Source organism: Lotus japonicus, chromosome 4, assembly GCF_012489685.1.
Source record: "Lotus japonicus ecotype B-129 chromosome 4, LjGifu_v1.2".
Classification (NCBI taxonomy): domain Eukaryota; kingdom Viridiplantae; phylum Streptophyta; class Magnoliopsida; order Fabales; family Fabaceae; genus Lotus; species Lotus japonicus.
Genome location: NC_080044.1, coordinates 34685519 through 34704122, shown reverse-complemented (window position 1 = coordinate 34704122; position 18604 = coordinate 34685519). Strand labels below are relative to the sequence as shown.

The window sequence follows — 18604 nt, the reverse complement described above, 5'->3', positions numbered from 1 at the left end:
ATCCCTGCAATTTCATTCCCTAATATGATCTTTGTGCTCAGCTTCGAATTATTTACATCTTGAATTAGGTACTTATCCCTCTTCTTATTTCAGATTTGCATTTGCATCTCTCTCTCTGTTGATTCACTTCCGTCACCTTTTTATTTGCTCATTTCAGTACTGAGTCTGATTGGTTTGCATATGTTTCGGGGCCTGTGTATGTGATTTCTCTCTGGCCGCTAAAAAAAGCCGATCTGAGGATGCAGGGTGGCGGCATGGAGAATAGGACAACTCTGAGGTTAGGTCGTAATAACCTTCTTTCTATAAATTAGTTTACTTTAAATGTAGTATATTGAAGTTCTTGAAAGATGGCTAAAATTAAGTTCATGCATCTGTGTTGATGGTGAAGGAACGATCCAGTAGAATCAACCAAGGCTGATGGGCTCAATGCAGTGGCTAGGGTTTGAATCTTAGATGAACATCGGGGAATCCTTTGTGATCTTCATTGGAGGGGCGGTTGTCGGAGTTCGCAGCTGTTGCGCGCCCAGCTGCATGAAGGAGTTGGATTCGAGGGGATCTGCGGCTCTTCCGACATCGGAGTGGATGTTCAAATATGGTGGAAATAACGACAGCTTCTTGGTGCGGCTCAAAGGTATCTTTCTCTGGCCGTGCTTGCGTTTCTTCTAATTTTCCCATAATTGTTTAATTGTTGTATCGATTTTCATCTTATTCTTTCTTAAATTCATTCATCATTCTTATGCATACTAGAGAAGCAAATATGCCATCTCTCTTATCAGTCATTACATACTATTCAAATAATTAAATCACTTTAGATCTTAGTGTATGTTTCTTTCTTTTAAACTTGGCAGTTTCAGGTATTGTGCTCTAATTAGCTCACTGCTAGGTAACATGACTTCACAAAATTTACTTATTACTCTATACATAACTAAATACCTGAAACGAAATAGTTGTCAGTGATTTCTCATTGTTTATGCAGGAAGTTTCCTCATGAAAGAGATCGATGGTAAAAACTGCGAGGTATTGTTTGGATTTTTTTGACGACATTGATCAGGTACAATATCCAAGTTAAGTGCTTTTTGTGCATCAACTTGATTTTTTCCCACATCTATGTGTCTCTCTCTATCTATCTCTGTTGTTTTTATTTTTTAGATGTGTAGGTTGGTACTAAATGATATCCATGGGAAGTTTTAAATTTCATTTCTCTCATAATTTAGTGCTTATAGTTTTCCTTTTTCATATCTCTCATGGTTGAGCAGACCTGCAGAATGCTAAGATAGTTTTCCATTTGATAGATTTATGCAACTATCTCACAAATCTGGAAGATGGTATTTGGGGCTTAAAGAGAAAGATGCAGAACTTATGTCTTTAGGCTGCATTGTGATTTGGTTACGACCACCTATGAAATGTGTTTCGCAAGAAGGATACGACTCTGTTTTTTCTTGCTAAACAATAAATATTGTTTTTTTGTTGTTGTTGTTGTTGTCATTTGCCTGTAAATTTAATCTAACACATTTCCCTTTGGTTTCTGTCTTTGCTCACAGATTTTGGGGTTTAAAATTAGGGGAAATTCCTTCGGCTCCATGCCCAGAGGCAAGCTGTATTTTCCATGGTTATAAAAACCGGACCGGACCGGTCGGTTTGACCGTTAGAACCGGCAACCGGACCTTGGGCTGGTCTGAAATGACCACAAAACCGTGTGGTGCAAAAACCGGAGGTGAACCGGACGAATCGGTTGAAAACCGGGCAAACCGTGAAAAAACCGGCCGATTGGCGGTTTTTGACGGTTCAACAAAAAATGATGTTTTTTGGAATTTTTGGGCAAACTGGGCTCAGACAAACAAAATAATCTCTTGAATGATGGGCTCAACCTGAACACATCAGATAAAAAAAGGGCAAGAAACCCTAAAATCTTGATTTTTAGGTTGACAAAATTTCATACTAACATTTTTTCTTATTTCCTGAAAATATCAAAATTCAAAACAATAAATATGAAACAACCAGGTGTTCAACGCGTTTCTCACTTTCATCCTCTTGAACCAGAATAGCAACCACAACAATGAGCAAACCCTAGTCTTCTAAGATCCAACCTCTTTACCCTCGATCCGCCGCGCAACCACCTCTTTCCTGCCGCACGTCGCCCTCACCGTCGCTGGAGTCCTTTGCACGCTGTCGTCGCTACAAGTCCTCCGCACGCCGTCGTCGCTGGAGCAGATGGTTGTGCGTTGAAGGTGTTGGAAGCTCACTAGCTTTATTCCTTCGATTTGGATCTGAATGAAGGGTGCGCAGTGCCTTACTTTATTTCTGGAACCTATGATCTTGATATATATCAGTACTTGATAATTTACTGATATTTCATTTGTAATGTATTGTATTTCCATTTTCCAATTTGGACTTCGACTTGTCATTCGGTGATTTTATACCATTAGCTCAATTTTGGCATAATTGAAGGTTTTGTTTGGTTCTTTTGTATATTGAATAATATTATTTTATCAGCATAATTGCCTCCATTGTTAATATTTATTATAAAATAATACTAAATAAGTTATTACGGTAAAACCGGTTGGATCACGGCTCAATTACGGTTGAACCAGTGAACCGGTACCCTCACCGGTTTGATCACCGGTCCGGTTTTGACAACCTTGGTATTTTCCCTCTGATATTTCTATGTAAAATATTATTTCTGTTTATTTTTCTAAACATCAAATACACTGTTGTATTATGTGGGATTTTTTAGAAAGAAAACCAGCAAGTAGTGAGTGTCAGAACTGTCCTTAGCAACCTCAGTCCTCATGTTTTTTCTAAGTTTCTTTCGATTTGAATGTCTTCACTCTTCAACAAAATGAATTCAACTAATGAGCCTAGGTAACATGCTATAATGGTGGATCTGGTGCTTAGAAGACCAAATGGTAAGCTCAAACCAAACAAAATTTGCTATTGATATCTTTGTGTCAATTAGCACTGTGCTTGACTGCTATTGATGGCTCCCCATATTTAATCTCTTTTTAATTTCATTGAAATGTGAGGTTTACTCCTCTCTATCAGTCATTTTTAGACAACACTGTTAATGGCTGATATAATTGGTCAAGAATACACATTCAGCATGTAGCAGTAGGACATATTGTCATTTACATGTAAATCATCATTAAAAAAATTTGTATGACACTTGCTCACAAATGATCATTGGTACTACACAGTTTATAAGTGTGTCCACCAGTTGAGATAATGTGAAATCACAATCATCCTAATTCTAAAGAGTTTCGCTCAATTTTTAGCTCAAAGTGAGTGCTAAAGCGTTAGCTCTGGTGCCAACGGGTAGTCACTTGAGATTCTTCTTAGAGATGTGGTAACCTTGATGAAGTGCAAATATTTTATATTTGCTGCAGAATTAACTTCTCTTCATTTGCAGGCACTGGACCTGATACGTGGCAAATACTTTTTGATGCTGATGGATTCTGCCTTAGAGGGTCACTTTTCAAAAGATGATGGAACTGAGTTGGTTCGTAACTTCTCTATCAGTCTTACATTCTATGCTCCAGAACAATTTTTGCCCCATCACTTTTTCCATAATGTTGAAGTTAAAAGTCTCTTCCTAAAGCAATTTTATTACTAGATCAAAAATAAAGGAACTTTTAAAGCATAGAGATCATGTCTATGTGATAGGCCTTTCACATGACAAAGAAGATGTGGTAGGGGAAGTTGAAACATCAGATAGTATACCATGTTTATTCTTATCATTAACATTAGATGATTCAGTGAATAAGATACATTAGTCGACTCTTTCTTCAACAACCAAACATGACATTGGTCCAATAGTAACACCATTGTTATCCTTTATTCTGACCAAATCTCCACATACACTATCAGAAAAACTGATGTGTTTTTTTCTTCCATTTCGGTAAGATAAAAACATAATCTTATGTTTTGTTTTATTCTTCAATCCTGCAAGATACTCTTTTTGTTAGAGTAATTTCTTGCCTATTTGGTTATTTGAATGAAGTAATTTGTTTTTACTCTTTACAATATCGCTTCCTCCCCCTGCTGAATATGTTCTGTCTATGAAGTTTTGTGGCTGCCAAAAATTAAGCTTATTGACAATTCTGGGTTGAATGGTTTCTGGATTGAGGCATTTGATTCATTCTTGTTACCGTGGGTTTTGCTGATTTCTAGGTTCTTCTTGCTGTTCTGGAATAATTTATGGGTCTAAGAAGAAGGTGGAATAATTTTTGGGTTGAATGGTTTGCTGGGTTCTTCATCTGGTTGAATTATCTTAATGTTATTGGCAGATTATCTTTTCTTCTAGTTCTACTAAATTTGCAAGCTTTTCCAACATAAAAAAGATTTGAGTTTAAGCAGATGGTGAAGATGATGAAGAAGGATTAGAGTTAAAAAATTTAGGAAATAAGTAAAGTTTTTTTTTTTAATTTTAAATAATTTCTTTTTTAAAAATTAATAAGTTTTTTTAATTTAAAAGAAAAACAAATTCCACATCAGCTCATTAAACTGACGTGGCTATGTCACATGGGCTACCGGAGCTCCGGCGTTGACTCAGAGCTCCGTAGGGACCAAAACCAAACCTTTTGACAAAGGTTAGGGACTAAAACCCACCTTTACTCCGGTGAGGGACCAATGCCAAGCATTTGGTAAAGGTTAGGGACGAAAAACTAATTTAAGCCTAAGAATTATATTAAATGGAAGTATAAGGGATACTTCAACCCAATACAAAGATGAAGAAGAAGAGGAAAAAAAAATAAGCTAAGAACTTGCACGTACAAAATAACGAAGGTCCTAAACAAAACAAGCCTCATTAAAACCCTATTAGGATAAAACCCCCTTGGGAAAACCTAGCAAGGAAAAAGAGTACAATTTTTGAGAAGTCAAGAGGATATTTTCAAGGAAGCTTACAAAGATTCTAATTTCCCTCCCTCAAAACCAGCTGCCAAGTCGAAATCAGTTCCACATCCAGTGCATAATGGCAATTAATACTTTCCAAAGATTACACCAGCAGATAGTTATAAAACTCCTAATAATCTTCATTCATTATTGTAAGAGCATCTCCAATGGTAGGAACTTATTTTGGGACTTAACTCAATTTTTGTGGGCCCAAATTGCCACATAGGACTTAAGACACTCATAAGGTCTTCATGCACATTTCACTTTAGTGGTTGAGATCTTATTTTACTTTTAACTGGACCCACGGTAACTAATATATTTATATTATTTATTTCCCTCCCTAATTTTTGTAGGATCACGCGCTTACCACTACGCCAAAACCAATTGGTGTTAGTGAGGGCGCAACGTTATTTCTTATAGCGTAGCATACAGCGCCCCGTTTCGAATGCTACCTGCAGGCAGGATGCTGGCCCACCTGGACCCAACAATCCCCCCCCCAGCACCTGCCAGCCAAACTAGCTGCACAGCATGCCTTCCGTGGGATTCGAACACGGGACCTGGCTCTGATACCACTTGTAGGATCACGCGCTTACCACTACGCCAAAACCAATTGGTGTTAGTGAGGGCGCAACGTTATTTCTTATAGCGTAGCAGACAGCGCCCCGTTTCGAATGCTACCTGCAGGCAGGATGCTGGCCCACCTGGACCCAACAATTTTCACTTTGGTTATGGTATTGAAAGAGAGAGAAAAAATATTATTTTATTTAAGATCTCACATTTGAGAGTACCTGAGCTAAGGCACGGATATTAGCTTTTGCTAAGATCTCATGCTATGTAGGATAGCTCCAATGGTAGGATCTAATAAGACCCGGATCTTATTTTAAGGTCGCAAAATAAGGACTCCATTGGAGATACTATAATGCACCTAAGCCAAAATGAGAAGGATAGCATTATCTCCCCCAGCATAATTCCACAGCCGTACACACATACACGAAACAAGAAGGAAGTCCCCAATACCAATAAACCAGTAAGGTAATCAACACCATAAATAAATCTGCATAAAAATCACTATACTTCCTTTGACATAAAAAATCAAAACTAGCTCCCACTGGCATACATATCAGAAGTAACATAGTAGTAACATCACCCAAAAGAGAGCCCAATTTTGATGGCAGCTCTCCATTATAATGCAGCAACACACCAAAGCACCATCCTTTCTTCCAAACCCTTCAAAGTCCACTAAACTTGGGAGATACATGAGCGAGGATCCGAAATCCATTCATAAAGGGAGCTTCTAAAATCCTTTAAGAGAGAAGATACCCATAACCAAGCTTTCTATTGGATCAAACCCAGCAAATTATCCCAATCTGGGGATATGCTATTGAAGATACGCCTGTTACGCATACACCACACAGTCCAGACCACCGCCCCCCAAACAGCCCACCAAACCCGACATTGATTATTATTCCAGCATCCATGAACGAATTGTAAAAAATGCAGCTGACTCTCACATGGCAAAACAGTACAGAAACCAAGCCAGTTAAAGACAGAGTACCAAATTCGTGATACTTTCGAGCAAGAGAAAAGGAGATGTTCCACAATCTCCATAGCATCATCACAGAAGGGACAGTTCAGATCAGAACTTTGGAGTAGGACACCTCTTCTACTGAGGTTCTGCCTTGTTGGAATTCTGCCCCAAAATAATTTTCAAATGAAAGTTTTCACAGATGATGGAGTACAGACCTTCCATAGAGACTTAAACACTGTAGTATGAGTGTGGTTCATGTTCCCCGTGATCAACGAATACGCCGATCTAACCGAATAGCCTCCACACACATCCTCCTTCCAAACCCACTTGTCAGCAACTCCCAACCTCACCGTGACATTGTTCAATAAGCTTATAATTTCCATCATCCAAGTATGTTCCCAATCCCTGAGTTCCCTCCGCCAAATGAAGTTCCAAGACCACTGGTTATTAATCCAAGAGCCCATATCAGCAATTACACTTTGCTGTTGGGAAGAGACTGAAGGTGTGAAAAACGACTAGAAGGGGGGGGTTGAATAGCGTTTTCAATATAAAAACTTTCCCCTTAAGATTTAAAGTAAATCTTTTCGGTTTCTCTAAGATAGATGGTGCAGCGGATAAAGATAGAGAGAAGAGAGAAGCACACAAGTATTTTATCCTGGTTCACTTGATAAATCCCTCAAGCTAATCCAGTCCACCCGTTAAGGTGATTTCTTCCTTCTTAGAATGAAGGCAATCCACTAATCAGATAATTGTTACAACTGCACTTGAAACCTACAAGTGACTAACAATACACTGACTTAGCTCATACTAAGATTCACTCTCTTAGTCTTTTCTAGGATCCGATCAACCTTGATCTCCTAAAGGAATCACCACTAAGATTCACTCTCTTAGTCTTCTTAAGGATACTGACCTACCCGGTCCCTTAAGGAAAATTAAACAACTGTTTGAGGTTGGTGTTTACAAAGGTTTGCTTCTAAATAAGCTGAGTGTAAACTAAATAAGAACATATGAAGAAAGTAGAGGCTTGAATCTTTTCTTGTATTGCAGCTCTTGGTTTCTCTCTTACTTAGCTTTCTTCTTTTCTTCAGCCTTTTATAGTCCAAGGTGCAAAGGATATTTCTGTTGAGAGAATATGACCGTTGGAGGGCATTTCTGGAACTTCCAGAACCTGCTGTGGCTGAACCTTGGTAGGTAGGCTTGTCAGAATAGTACACTGCTCTTGTACTTCTTGATAGAGACATTTGCCTTTAACCAATGACTTCTGATCAGAGTTATGCTTCGTGTTGGAACTTGTGAAGCTTGGTGATCAGAGTCAGAGGGATGCTTGGATCCTCTGACCTTCGTAACTTCTGCTTCTGGACCTTCAGAGCTTCTGGACCTTCAGAGCCTCTGGTCCCTCAGAGCTTCTAGTCTTCAGATCTTCTGATCCTCTGATCTTCTGATCCTCTGATCTTCAGATCTTCAGATCCTCAGATCCTCTGATCTTCAGATCCTCTGATCCTCAGATCCTCTTATCTTCAGATCTTCTGATCTTCAGATCCTCTGACGAATATATCTTCTGGTGTCAGAATCAGAACCTGTTTGTCAAAACACTCAAGACAAACATTAGAGTATCATAGTTGTTCATCCACAAATAAATACTTGTTATCATCAAAACATAGAGTTGTACCACATGACCAAATCTTGATCTTACAATCTCCCCCTTTTTGATGATGACAAAACCATGTATTTTGATGAACAACTCTAAACAAATAAACTGAATACACTCAGAGTATAAGGTATCAGAGTTAAAACTTATCCTGATGTGTATAGTTTATCTTGCTCCTTCTGAATCCAAGACTCGTGCTTGATTCTGAGCTAAGCTCCCCCTGAATCTAATACTTAATATCAACGTTAGTAATATCTAGATTATGAGCTAAATAATATAGGAGTTGTCAAGATACTATAAGTTCTCCCCCTTTTTGTCATAAGCAAAAAGAATGAAGGTGGAAAAAAAATAGTAAGAGCATAAGACGAAATACTCCCCCTCAGAAGGAATACCAAGGGATACTTGGCTGCTGATTAGTATATCTTCTTATGAGAGCAGAAGTGTCAAAGTCCAGAGGTTCTGGTGACATCTCCATTCTGGAAAAAATTCCATCTTCAGATGCTTCAGAATGAGAAGCTTCACACCTACTCTTCTTCTGATGACGCAAGTCAGAAGTTGTAGTAGCATCTTCTGATGTTGTTGCTTCTGGTTTGACAAGTTCTGAGTCTTTGTTTCTATCTGAAACAGTCATGCTCATCTCTACAAGCTTTTTCAGCTAGCTTTGACTTGACCAAAACTTACTCTACTGATGCCTCCAAGATTAACTTCACCTTCAGGTTCAAGTTTTGGATCTTGGGACATATGCCTTTCTCCCGTCATGTGTTGCCTGCATCCACTGTCCAGGTTCCATGGTTGGAGTTTCGATGGACCTATTGAAGATATCTGCAACATATATAATCTCATCCCTAGGTACCCACTTTCTGGGTCCTTTCTTGTTAGTTAGCCCAGAAGTTCTGACAACTTTGGGTCATTCAACAGGATAATATAAAGGAATTTGAGCATGATATTTTGACATTGAGAAAGTTCCTTTCTTAAGAGATGATGGAGCAACTTCAGAAGGTTTAGAATGACCAATGTCATATATTCCATTTCTGCTTACGCCATAGATCATTGAAGCCATTAAGCTTCTGTCTACGCTTTTAGCCAGGAGTCTTTGAAAAGACTTTTCATACTTAGATTCATTTCTACAATCAGAGGCATCACAAGCAACTATTTCTTCTAACTTAGCAATCTGGTTCTTAAGCATAGAGTTAGAATTGATCAAAACATGATTATCATTTTTCAAATCAGAAATAATTTTCTCATGTTCAGAAGGAGTCTTGGAAACAGCAGATAAGTCCTTTTTCAGCTTCTTATGCTTAGACAATAAGGAGTTATACTTATCCATGATATCAGACAATGCATGTTTCAGTTCAGAGGTAGAGAAAGTAGCGAATACCTCATTTTCATCGTCTGAGGTAGGATCTCCTTCTGATGCTGAGTCAGAGTCAACAGCATCCTTTGACTCTGCTCCTTTGTCTTTGATAATAGCCATGAGTCCTTGAACTTCACCATCAGAGTCAACATCCTCTGACTCTGATTCATCAAAAGTCACCATCAGACTTTTCTTTGGTTTGAAATGCTTCTTTGACTTTTTGTCCTTTGATGAGCCTTTGTATTTGCTCTGCCTGTGCTTCCAGATGCAGTTGAGCTTTCTGGATATCAGAGTCAGCTCATTTTCATCAGAATATTCTGATGCTTCTTCAGATTCTTCTGCTTCTGCTTGGAGAGCCTTAGCCTTTTCAGATTTGGATTTCCAGGCTATAGACTTCTTCTTCTGATCCTGATGTTCAGCACGCTTTAGTTCATGACACTTTAGTATGCTTATGAGTTCATCCAAACTCATCTGCTCAATATTTCTAGTTAGCTCCAAGGAAGTTATCAAAGGCATCCAGCTTTCAGGAAGACCTCTAAGGATCCTCATGACATGATCAGCAGCGGTGTAGCTTTTGTTGAGGGGTCTTATTCCAGCAATAATCAACTGGAATCTGGAAAACATATCCTCAATGGATTCGTCAGGTTCCATTTGGAAGGATTCATACTGCTTGATCAAAGACAACGCCTTTGTCTCTTTCACCTTTTTGTTTCCTTCATGTGTCGTCTTTAAGGAATCAATGATACACTTAGCGGAATCACGATCAGTAATTTTCTCATATTCTTCATATGAAATAGCACTTTGCAGAATAGCTCTTGATCTGTGATGATCTCTGAACTCCTTCTTTTGATCTTCACTCATCTTCTTCCTTGGGATCTTTACACCATGTTCATCGACAGGAGGGGTGTAGCCATCAACAACAAAGTCCCAGAGATCAGGATCAAAGCCAAGAAAGAAGCTTTTGATTCTGTCTTTCCAGAAATCAAATCTCTGACCATCAAAGATAGGTGGTCTTGCACTGTATTGATATTTGCTTGTAGTAGTGGTGGAATCCATGAGTTTTTCACACTGGCCCGGATCTACTGAACACTGTTAAGTGTGGTAATCAGAACTTGCGCTCTGATACCAATTGAAGGTGTGAAAAACGACTAGAAGGGGGGGTTGAATAGCGTTTTCAATATAAAAACTTTCCCCTTAAGATTTAAAGTAAATCTTTTCGGTTTCTCTAAGATAGATGGTGCAGCGGATAAAGATAGAGAGAAGAGAGAAGCACACAAGTATTTTATCCTGGTTCACTTGATAAATCCCTCAAGCTAATCCAGTCCACCAGTTAAGGTGATTTCTTCCTTCTTAGAATGAAGGCAATCCACTAATCAGATAATTGTTACAACTGCACTTGAAACCTACAAGTGACTAACAATACACTGACTTAGCTCATACTAAGATTCACTCTCTTAGTCTTTTCTAGGATTCGATCAACCTTGATCTCCTAAAGGAATCACCACTAAGATTCACTCTCTTAGTCTTCTTAAGGATACTGACCTACCCGGTCCCTTAAGGAAAATCAAACAACTGTTTGAGGTTGGTGTTTACAAAGGTTTGCTTCTAAATAAGCTGAGTGTAAACTAAATAAGAACAGATGAAGAAAGTAGAGGCTTGAATCTTTTCTTGTATTGCAGCTCTTGGTTTCTCTCTTACTTAGCTTTCTTCTTTTCTTCAGCCTTTTATAGTCCAAGGTGCAAAGGATATTTCTGTTGAGAGAATATGACCGTTGGAGGGCATTTCTGGAACTTCCAGAACCTGCTGTGGCTGAACCTTGGTAGGTAGGCTTGTCAGAATAGTACACTGCTCTTGTACTTCTTGATAGAGACATTTGCCTTTAACCAATGACTTCTGATCAGAGTTATGCTTCGTGTTGGAACTTGTGAAGCTTGGTGATCAGAGTCAGAGGGATGCTTGGATCCTCTGACCTTCGTAACTTCTGCTTCTGGACCTTCAGAGCTTCTGGACCTTCAGAGCCTCTGGTCCCTCAGAGCTTCTGGTCTTCAGATCTTCTGATCCTCTGATCTTCTGATCCTCTGATCTTCAGATCTTCAGATCCTCTGATCCTCAGATCCTCTGATCTTCAGATCCTCTGATCCTCAGATCCTCTGATCCTCAGATCCTCTTATCTTCAGATCTTCTGATCTTCAGATCCTCTGACGAATATATCTTCTGGTGTCAGAATCAGAACCTGTTTGTCAAAACACTCAAGACAAACATTAGAGTATCATAGTTGTTCATCCACAAATAAATACTTGTTATCATCAAAACATAGAGTTGTACCACATGACCAAATCTTGATCTTACAGAGACTGTGTAGAGTCTTGAGTATTTTGTCGCCAAAGTGCCATCCCCGACCCAAGTATCATGCCAAAACTTAACTGTATTCCCATCACCAATTTTCCTAGCAATCGCATCAGCGAACCATCCCCCATCAGGAGACTCAAAACATGTCTTCACCAAGTCTTTCCACCAAACTGATGCGGAACCTGAATGATGCCCTCTAATTACACCATTGTGAACATTATACTTGGAACAAATAATACGTGCCCATAGACTTTGCTCTCCCTTACAGAGTCTCCACCGCCATTTGCCAAGGAGGGCAGAGTAATGTTGAGTTCACAAATCATTTCCACCTCACCTTGGTTAAATGTGAAGAGAATGATAAAAATACGTGATATGATATGTGATGTGACAGAAAATGGAGAGAGAGATAGAAAGAAAAATGAGTGGAAATTAGATGGAAGAGAAAATGAGGTGTGAATATATCATTACTCCTTTATTAAAATCCCCCCATCTTTTTACTCCTAGTCCACCAAACTCCTTAGGTTGACAAACAGTATCCCATTTGATCCACGCTATCTTAGCCTTCTCCCCCTCTACACCGCCCCACACGAAGTTCCTCATAAGTCGAATGCATTCCTTATTCACTCCTACAGGCAGCTTATAAAAAGAAAGGTAAAAATTATTAATTGTTTCGCAAGATATCAACTCCAAAAATTAAATTACAAGGATTAATTTTATGTTAAAAGTAAATTCTAATATAATTTATTTTAATTTGAAAATATATTTAATTTAAAAGCAAATATATAGATTACTTATGATATAAGTTTTAAACTAAATAATTATTTTTAAGTATATAAATCATTTTTCATATGTTTTTCGATGGAACAAAAAAAAAAGATCATTTTTCATATAAAAATGAATGTATATATTATTATGATTTAAATAAATTATTTCAAAATATAATTATTTAATTAAATTTAGATTTAAAAATATATAGACTATTTTATTTATTTTTCGGGAAGTAGTCTCTCTTTTATTTATCACTAGTATTTTTTACCCGTGCGATGCACGGGGATATTCCCTTTTGTTTTTTTTTATGTTTTTTTATAGGCAAATGTTAGTTGTTAGTAAATTAGTCATCCTCAGGGTTCGAACCTTTCACCCTCCACCCTTTATCCTCCTAAACTCTTATGTCCTCTAGTTCTTACCACTTGATTTTTTTAAAATTTGTATTATTTTTTAAAGCTATTTTATGTATTAAAAGAAATGAATCATAAAGTTGCCATTTTTTATTTTTGTTGTTGTTATTTTCCTAAATGCTCGATTGATGGTTTTTTTATATATATTGAATAATTTATCACAAGGAGTTGAAATAACATGAATGTGTTAAAAATAGACACTGAATTATTTTATTCATTTTTTTGCAAATGGTCTAATTACATTGAGAAAAAGCTGAGAACATATCGTTCCAGATTTCCTGTAAAAAGATCTTCAATTCATCATATGGCATTGCGAAAGACTTCTTTGTAACCTAATTTTGAAATACTATGAAAATTATTGTCATCACTATCGCAAATGAGAATTTTTAATCTGTTACGATGCGTGTCTCTAGTATTGTGACCCGTGCGATGCACGGGCGATAATCATTTTTTTCATGAATGTTTTTTAAATTTGCGTTATTAACTTTATATATAAGAAAAATATATTTGTAAGTTTTTTCTGTAATGAATGTGTTTGTTTTGTTTTGTAGAAGCACAATTATTTTATTTATTTGTGGTTTTCATCCTAAATGTTATTTATTTAATTTTGTTTTTAATATAATACTTTGATAGTTTATTGCAGAGATATGAAGTAGCATGCAAGATTTAATAATAGACACGGAGAGAGTTCTCATTTTTTTCATTTGGTATAATTACATTAAGAATACAACTAAGAATAATAATCAGCTATGATGAATTTCATGAATAATATAAAACAAATGGGGAAAAATAATAGTTTGTTTAATAGGGTTTAGTTTCTTTTCTAATGAACTCATTATGTTACGTGGAAAATTTAATACAATAATTTCACGGATGATGAAATTTACAGTTGGCATTATCGTTTCACATTTTCTAGAAAGAAAAACATAAAATAATACTTATATGAGTGTAATTTGATTAAATAGATTGAAATGTTTGATTTTTGTATATATAGATGTAAAGAACTCACTTATATGACATTGCAAAAAACTTTTTTGTAAAATACTATGGAAATTGTTGTCATTATCATCGCAAGCACAGATGCAAGTGCATAGGTATGAGGATGCCCTCACTTAATTTCGGGAAAAACATTAGAAAAAATAATTGAGTAGTAAAAATATGTGAATTTTTATGGCCTCTTTGATAAAAAATGTCCTCACTTATGTTCTGCATTTTTAAATGCCCTCACTTGTGTCACACATTGCTAAATTCCCTCACTTGATTAGTAAAAGTATGTGGGTTGTGATGGCCCCTTTGGTAAAAAAATGTGTTCACTTGTGTCCCCTTTCGTAAAAAATGTCCTCACTTCTAATAATATATGTTAATTTTTTGTTACGAATTTATATGTATATATTGTCCTCACTACATAAAATTTCTAAATCCGTCACTGATCGCAAGTGAACATTTTTAATCTTTAACGAATCGTAACATCGGAGAATTCTACATATAGTTGCCTTGTGAAAATACTGATTTTTTCAAATATAACCCGACATATTTCAATGGTTCTCACTGACTTTTATTCATGGAAAAAGAGAATGCTTGTCACCTTCATATAGACAATACTTGTCATTAATCAAAGAGAAAAAAGATGATGCTGTCTTTTTATTCAATTTCATTAATTGACGCGGCACATCCTTGAAATCTAATTGGTTGACGGTGTAAAAAAAACTTTACACCGTCGGTGCATAAAAATTAAACTCTTAATCAAATCAATAAAAAAAAAAAACAGTTTCAAATTTTTTGCTTGAATTCACATTTTTTCACCCGTGTGTCATATTTTATTTTAAATTTATATTAATCAAATTAGATATGAATATTAATGTGTTTTTTGTATGAGAATGTGAAAAAAATCATGACCATTTAATTTAATTATATTATTGTGAGAATCTATATTTATTTTCTTATATATAACAGGTTAACCTTTCGTCACTTCACTCTAATGCAGACAACCACTCTTGTCATAAATCAAAATAATAGTAAAAAGCCGAGTAATTCTAGAAATCTTTTTCCTTGAATTCACTTCATTTTTCTTTGACGTACCACCACTCAAAAATCACATTTTTTAATCTTCAAATGTCAATTTCAAAAAAAAAAAATTACTTCAAATGTCTTAAAATTATCAAATAAAAACTATTTCCTTCAATTCAGACGCATGTATGTTTTTTTTTACAACCATTAACCTTTATCAAGTAATATGTGAAGGTTGAGATGTGCATTATTATAAATGTCTTCCTTGAAGATTAAGATATCCCTACGTAAACCATCATATTTAAATAGTGAAGAGTAAAACAGTGAAAAAAAGGGAAGAAAAGGAAGAAATGAGTTAAACTCATAGTCACACTCACAGTCACACCTATAGGCACCTAACTATTCTAGTTTATTTCCTGTCACCAAACCCAGATATAGAACATATTAGTGAGTAAAAAATCCTTGGCAATCAGTTTTAGAAAGTTTTCAACTTCAAAGTTAACCTCATATTTAAATAGTGAAGAGTAAAACGGTGGGAAAAAAAGGGAAGAAATGCTTGAGACCCGGGTTCATTTGAAGGGAATATTTTTTAAAGTGGAGCATGTTGAGTTATCAATAGTACAGTCAAATATTCAGCTTCACAATGTTCAAGTATACAACTCTCAATGTGAGAGACTCTAGCTTTATATTCATCTCAACAGTACACTCTTAATGAAATAAAGAGCTCAATGTATATATCCCTACTGGTTGAAGTGAAGTTCATTAGTTCAGCTTAAGATTGAACTCTTTTCTTGCTGATGTAACTTCCAACATTCTGGTTGCATATGAAATGGGAACCATAGTCATCTCTTCACTGTAGGTATTCACAAAAAACATAATAATAATAATAATAATAATAATAATAATAATAATAATAATAATAATAATCAATAACAACATTATAATTCTCAGGAGCACGATAACTTGCAGCTCGAGAAGGGGTTGCAGGAAAGTTCATGAGCAGAGTCAGGCTAAAATCTGAAATGCAACCATCACCTTTTTTCTAGAAAGCAAAATCAAATTATATTCAAAGAAGAAAATATTTGTGAACATCCCTCTCAAATAGGAGATTAAAAGACAAATTAATCTCCACCATAACAAATTAACAATAAAGATCAAGAAATGAATAAGAATATCAGAAAACCCACCCTCCATATTATCCACCCAAAACTAAAATACAAAAGAGGCTCATCTGACATTATAATCACAACCCCATCTCACTTACTTATTTTCAGTGGCATTCAGCACTTGTCCAGAAATCATGTTTTACTTGATGAAGCCTCTCAACGTCAATTATCTTGGTCCGAAGGCAGAAATTTTAATTTTCTAGTTCAATCCCTCTTTTCTGCCAGTATTCATTTTCTATCAGTGGGATCTCATGTTTCTTAGATCTAATTTCTCTTTCAAGTCTGTTCCTCAGCTGCTTAAAAATGCAACCATTACCTTCTTGGTTGAGGATAACATTTGAGGATATGATATATTTCCCTTCCATATGTGAACTTGGACCACAAACTGGAGAGTAATTCTCTAGCAATCAATGTCATATGAGGTTATGTGAGTCTAAGAGATATAGTAACTATAGATGATGAAGAAACATTAAAAGTGATTAATTTGTAACGGATAAGACATTATAAGTGATTAATTTGTGTGAAGGAAAACTAAACGTGATTGATTTGTAACAGATGAAAGATATTAAGAGTGATTAATTAGTAACATGTGTGAAAACATTAAAAGCAATTAATTCGTAACGGATGAGGGAAGTTTAAAATGACCAATTTGTAACGGGTGAATTTAATTTTATGTAACCATTAGTTAATTATAAGAGCAGAAGAGGAAGAACTATGAGTGAGTATTATACTTATAACTTCAAATTATACATAACAACTTTAATCTTGAGATTGATGGCTCCCCCATATTTTAACATTTGCCATAGTAATTACTTTTTCCTAAAAAATATAAACTATTGTGTTTCTAAACTCAATATAGAAGCTGCAAAAATTCACCATATTGTTAATTTGTGAAATCCACCATGCATTGCATATTTGTGATTGTGAATTCTAAGCTACAAATCTGAGCTTTAAAAATGTAACCTGTGAACAAAAAGTAATTTAAATAAAAAAAAGGAGAAATGATACAAATTTATTAAAATATGTCTTAAAAGTGATGTTATTTCTAACAGTAACAGAAGCTACAATGATTAAAGATCATGCAATTTTTAACAGGAGGAAAAAAACTGATTTTCTTACTTCTTTAAGATATATATAATTATGACCTCGAATTTACACTGGCCACATGAGCTTTGAGGAAAATAACTGGGTAGCGACATCAGGAAGAGGCTTCAATAGCTCCAGAAAAACAAATCAAGAAAATAAAGAAAAGGCTCCAGAAGTGAACAACTTATGTGATTTATCAGTAAAAACTTCAGGATTTAACAAATAAACATTCTTAAGGATCCAATGTACTTCCAAATAATACTTGTACTCTCAGGAAAATTTGTCTCCAAAACTGTACTTCCAGACAATGAGTAGAGAGTACATTTAATCAAGGCATACTTATAATCAAATTCGCCTGAGAGCATGGTGGTGTGTTGAATGTCCACGGTGAAACACGGTGGGCAAAGTACTTATAAAAGACATACTGACAATCAAATCGGCTCAAGATTAAAGAGGGAAATAAAAAGTTTAGAATAGTTATGAGTGAGTAAATGAATTGTGCTTAAGTTATAGAATTATCAAACTTGAATTTATAGAGTAGTTATGTCTGGACAGTAATGGGCAGTTTTTTGATTATTAACCCTGTCATTGGATAACCTTAGTTTAGTTATTGTGAATAGCTCCCGAGATGATGACTATGTTTCGGCAGTCATTGGATTTAACAAATAAACATTCTTAAGGATCCAATGTATTCTTCTTTTGATTGGCCCTCGGCCTTCCATCTCTTTGCATCTCCTTATAAGCATGTAATTTAAAATTTGTTCAGCATACTTGACAGCGATTGCAACTGATAAAGTGATTAGGTTACAATGGAAGTTGAAGGATTGTATGAGGGTTAAAAATTGATGCAGTCAATCTATATTAGTTATCTAACGGGGTGTAAAATTAACTGACATTTTAAGTTACTTGGGAGTGAATCTCTTTTATATGTGGAGCTTAATGCAGCAACCTTATTGCTTTTTGGGCTAGAAATATTATGCAATAGAAAGGAATAGAAGAAATAGATTTAACAGGTATGAAGGTGAACTTACAAGTTCCATTAGCTTTTGACTCCTGTTGATTAACACCCTGATCAGATTTGAGTCAGAAACCTGCTACTATATGTCATTGTTGTGAGTTCAAAACACATAAACTGCACCCAGCAAAGAACAAACTACATTAAGTGGATGAAAATTTTATCAGAAGAAAAGACTGAAATCCAGTGATGAAGGAATAAGACCCAATATACGACTATATGGAACAAATCATGATAGAAAGTATTACCATGAGAAGAATTGACCATGTATTCACACGAATGAAATTCAATGCTAGCTGAATGTATCTAAACAAAATGAACTATTGAGGATAGTTTTCATTTCACCTCTAAATAACACGGTCTAAGAAGAAGCACTTATTGGA

At 35.8% G+C, this 18604-nt stretch overlaps 1 long non-coding RNA gene across 1 annotated transcript; it reads left to right on the top strand.

The window, feature by feature from the left end:
- Window positions 1–1806: 1806 nt before the first annotated feature.
- On the top strand, window positions 1807–3845 carry LOC130715163 (uncharacterized). The gene is made up of 2 exons (XR_009011567.1): window positions 1807–2278; window positions 3407–3845. It is a non-coding gene; the product is annotated as an uncharacterized LOC130715163 (long non-coding RNA).
- The last annotated feature ends 14759 nt before the right edge of the window (window positions 3846–18604 follow it).